This window comes from Hordeum vulgare, chromosome 5H (genome assembly GCF_904849725.1).
Source record: "Hordeum vulgare subsp. vulgare chromosome 5H, MorexV3_pseudomolecules_assembly, whole genome shotgun sequence".
In the NCBI taxonomy this organism is placed as follows: Eukaryota; Viridiplantae; Streptophyta; class Magnoliopsida; order Poales; family Poaceae; genus Hordeum; species Hordeum vulgare.
The window spans coordinates 237,797,269-237,802,407 of record NC_058522.1 but is presented as its reverse complement, the minus strand read 5'-3'; positions in this window follow the sequence as shown (position 1 = coordinate 237,802,407).

Below are 5,139 nucleotides of genomic sequence, written 5' to 3'. Positions count from 1 at the left end.
TAAACCTTTGTTGTAGAGATATATCCCACGTGCGGTTGAATTGACAACTCAACTGTCAAGACTGGTAAATATTGTTTGGCTCCCCTTGTCTCGAATAAATACATTAGGGTGAAATACTACATGTGAAGACTGTTGCCGGGGAGCATAGCTATATTTAGTGTGTTAACTTGAGGGTAACCAATTGCTACTATGAAGAATCTGAAAAATACTCGAACTACGATCATCCCCTCACGTACGAGAGGAGGTAAGTGTTGGAAATATGCCCTAGAGGCAATAATAAAATGGTTATTATTATATTTCCTTGTTCATGATAATTGTCTATTGTTCATGCTATAATTGCATTAACCGGAAACCATAATACATGTGTGAATACATCGATCACAACATGTCCCTAGTGAGCCTCTAGTTGACTAGCTCGTTGATCAATAGATGGTCATGGTTTCTTGGCCATGGACATTGGATGTCATTGATAACGGGATCACATCATTAGGAGAATGATATGATGGACAAGACCCAATCCTAAGCATAGCACAAGATCGTTTAGTTCGTGTGCTAGAGCTTTTCTAATGTAAAATATCATTTCCATAGACCAAGAGATTGTGCAACTCCCAGATACCGTAGGAATGCTTTGGGTGTATCAAACGTCACAACGTAACTGGGTGATTATAAAGGTGCACTACAGGAATCTCCTAAAGTGCATGTTGGGTTGGTACGAATCGAGACTGGGATTTGTCACTCCCTATGACAGAGAGGTATCTCTGGGTCCACTCGGTAATACATCATCATAAGGAGCTCAATGTGACTAAGGAGTTAGCCACGGGATCATGTGTTACAGAACGAGTAAAGAGACTTGCCGGTAACGAGATTGAACAAGGTATAGGGATACCGATGATCAAATCTCGGGCAAGTATCATATCGATAGACAAATGGAATTGTATACATGATTGAGTGAATCCTTGACATCGTGGTTCATCCGATGAGATCATCGTGGAACATGTTGGAGCCAATATCAGTATCCAGATCTCGCTGTTGGTTATTGGCCGGAGAGGTATCTCGGTCATGTCTGCATGGTTCCTGAACCCGTAGGGTCTACACACTGAAGGTTCGGTGACTCTAGAGTTGTAATGGGAATTGTATATGTGGTTACCGAAAGTTTTTCGGAGTCCCGGATGAGATCATGGATGTCCCGAAGAGTTCCGGAATAGTCCGGAGGTGAAGATTTATATATGGGGAGTCCACTTTCGGTCACCGGAAAGGTTTCGGGGGACCACTGAAAGGGTACCGGGGGTCCACCGGGAGGGTCCACGTGTCCCGGAGGTCCACATGGGCCGAAAGTGGGAGGGAGCCAGGTCCCTGGTGGGCTGGTGCGAGCCACCAAGGGGGCAAGGCGCCTAGGTCTAAAACCGTAGGGCGTGGGGCTGCCTCCCTCCAACTTGGGAGGCAAGCCGCCCCTATGGCTGCCGCCGCCCCCCTTCTAGGGTTTCCTAGGATGGCCGACACCCTCTCCCCTTCCTCCTATAAATAGAGGAGGGTTGGGAGGGCTGCGTACACCCCTGAACCCCTCCCCTTGGCACATCCCTACCTCTCCACTTCTCCTCCTCCGCGACGCTTGGCTAAGCCCTGCCGGAGAACCACAAGCTCCACCGCCACCAAGCTGTCGTGCTACTGGAGCTCTCCCTCAACTTCTCCTTCCCCCTTGATGGATCAAGAAGGAGGAGAGATCCCCGGGCTGTACGTGTGTTGAACACGGAGGCACCATTCGTTCGATGCTTGGATCGGATCGCCGCGAGTATGACTCCATTGACCGTGCTCATAGTAACGCTTCCGCTTAGCTATCTTTAGTGGTATGAAGATGATCTCCCTCTCTCTTGTTTCTAGCATCTCCTAGATTAATCTTGATGACACGTAGGAAAATTTTGAATTATTACTACGTTCCCAAACAGTGGCATCATGAGCTAGGTTTATGCGTAGATTCTATGCACGAGTAGAACACAAGTAAGTTGTGGGTGATGATTTGGTCAATTTGCTTACCGTTACTAGTCCTATCTTGATTCGGCGGCATTGTGGGATGAAGTGGCCCGAACCGACTTTACACGTACTCTTACGTGAGACCGGTTCCACCGCCTGACATGCACTTGTCGCATAAGGTGGCTAGCAGGCGTCTGTTTCTCCCACTTTATTCGGATCGGATTCGATGAAGAGGGTCCTTATGAAGGATAAATAGCAATTGGCACATCGCCCTTGTGGCTATGCCGTAGGTAAGAAACGTTCTTGCTAGAAACCCATAGCAGCCACGTAAAACTTGCAACAACAATTAGAGGACGTCTAACTTGTTTTTGCAGGGTATGCTATGTGATGTGATATGGCCAAAAGGATGTGATGAAATATATGTGATGTATGAGATTGGTCATGTTCTTGTAATAGCATTCACGACTTGCATATCGATGATTATGATAACCGACAGGAGCCATAGGAGTTTTCTTAACTTATTATATGACCTGCATGTCAATCAAAAGCGCCATATGATTACTTTACTTTATTGCTAACTGTTATCCATAGTAGTAGAAGTAATAGTTGGCGAGACGACTTCATGAAGACACAATGATGGAGATCATGATGATGGAGATTGATACATCTCCAACGTATCTATAATTTTTGATGGTTTCAAGATATTATCTTGTCAAACTTTCGATGTTTTGCATGCCTTTTATATATTTTTTGGGACTAACTTATTAACTCAGTGCCAAGTGCCAGTTCCTGTTTTTTCCATGTTTTTGACCCCTTTGAGAGGAGATTTTGGAACGGAGTCCAAACGGAATAAAATCCTCGAAAAGATTTTTTTCGTGACGGAAGAAGATCAGGAGACTTGAGAGCCAAGGCAGGGGGCCCCCAGGGCCCCCACAAGCCCCCACCCCGCGGCCGGGGGGAGGCCGCGACCCTCAGGCTTGTGGCCCCCTGGACCTCCTTTGACCGAGGTTTTGCGCCTATATATCCCCAAAAATTCCACAAAAAATCAGGAGATCATCGAAAGTACTTTTCCGCCGCCGCAAGCTTCTGTCTCCGCAAGATCCCATCTGGGGCACATTCTGGTGCCCTGCCGGAGGGGGGATTCGGATACGGAGGGCTTCTTCATCAACACCATGACCTCACCGATGATGCGTGAGTAGTTCACCATAGACCTACGGGTCCATAGCTAGTAACTAGATGGCTTCTTCTCTCTCTTGGATCTTCAATACGAAGTTCTCCATGATCTTCATGGAGATCTATCCGATGTAATCTTCTTTTGCAGTGTGTTTGTCGAGATCCGATGAATTGTGGATTTATGATTAGATTATCTATGAAACTTATTTGAGTTTCTCCTGATCTCTCTTATGCATGATTTCATATCCTTGTAATTCTCTTCGAGTTGTGGGTTTTGTTTGGCCAACTAGATCTATGATTCTTGCAATGGGAGAAGTGCTTGGTTTTGTGTTCATACCGTGCGGTGACCTCACCCAGTGACAAAAGGGGTAGCGAGGCACACATCGTGTTGTTGCCATCAAGGGTAAAAAGATGGGGTTTTCATCATTGGTTTGAGATTATCCCTCTACATCATGTCATCTTGCTTAAGGCGTTACTCTGTTTGTCATGAACTCGATACACTAGATGCATGCTGGATAGCGGTCGATGTGTGGAGTAATAGTAGTAGATGCAGAAAGTATCGGTCTACTTGTCTGAGACGTGATGCCTATATGTATGATCATTGCCTTAGATATCGCCATGACTTTGCACGGTTCTATCAATTGCTCGACAATAATTTGTTCACCCATCGTAATACTTGCTATTTTGAGAGAAGGCTCTAGCGAACACTATGCCCCCCAGGGTCTACTCCACACCATATTTTCAGCCTTACACTTTTTTTACTTCGTTGCACTTTCCTCCTTCAGATCTCACTTTGCAAACAATCTTGAAGGGATTGACAACCCCTTTATAGCGTTGGGTGCAAGCTCTTTTGTGTTTGCGCAGGTACTCTGGACTTGACGAGATTCTCCTACTGGATTGATACGATGGTTCTCAAACTGAGGGAAATACTTACTGCTCCTGTGCTGCATCACCCTTTCCTCTTCAAGGGAAAAACCAACGCAAGCTCAAGAGACGACAGAAGGATCTCTGGCACCACTGCCGGGGAAGGACTTTTGTTGACGTAGCAGAGATCATGGTGTCATGCCGGTGACAATGGTGATAGTGCCGCGCCCTGAAGATGGAGATCAATGGTGCAAGATGATATTGGCCATATCATGTCACTTTATGATTTGCATGTGATGTTTATCATGTTTTTACATCTTATTTTCTTAGAACAACGGTAGTAAATAAGATGATCCCTCACTAAAATTTCAAGAAATGTGTTCCCCCTAAGTGTGCACCGTTGCGAAGGATCGTTGTTTTGAAGCACCACATGGTGATTGGGTGTGATAGATTCTAACATTCGCATACAATGGGTGTAAGCCAGATTTACACACGCGAAACACTTGGGTTGACTTGACGAGCCTAGAATGTACAGACATGGCCTCGGAACACGATAGACCAAAAGGTCTAACATGAGTCGTATGGTGGATACGATCAACGTGGAGATGTTCACCATTGATGGCTACTCCGTCTCACGTGATGATCGGACACGGCCTACTCGATATGGATCATGTATCACTTAGATGACTAGAGGGATGTCTATCTGAGTGGGATTTCATTAAATATTTGATTAGATGATCTTAATTATCATTAACTTAGTCTAAAATTGTCTTCACAATCTATATTGTAGATCCAATGGCCCACGCCAATGTCCCCCTGAACTTCAACGCGTTCCTAGAGAAAACCAAGCTGAAAGACGATGGAAGCAACTATACGGACTGGGTCTATAACTTGAGGCTCATCCTCATAGCTTCCAAGAAAATATATGTCCTTGATACACCGCTATGTGACACACATGTTTTCCCAGCGGCTCAGGACGTTATGAACGCGTGGCAGTCGCGTAGTGATGATTACTCCATGGTTCAGTGCGGCATGCTTTACAGTTTAGAACCGGGGTTCCAAAAGCGTTTGAGCAACATGGAGCATATGAGATGTTCCAAGAGGTGAAACTGGTTTTCCAAGCTCATGCCCGGG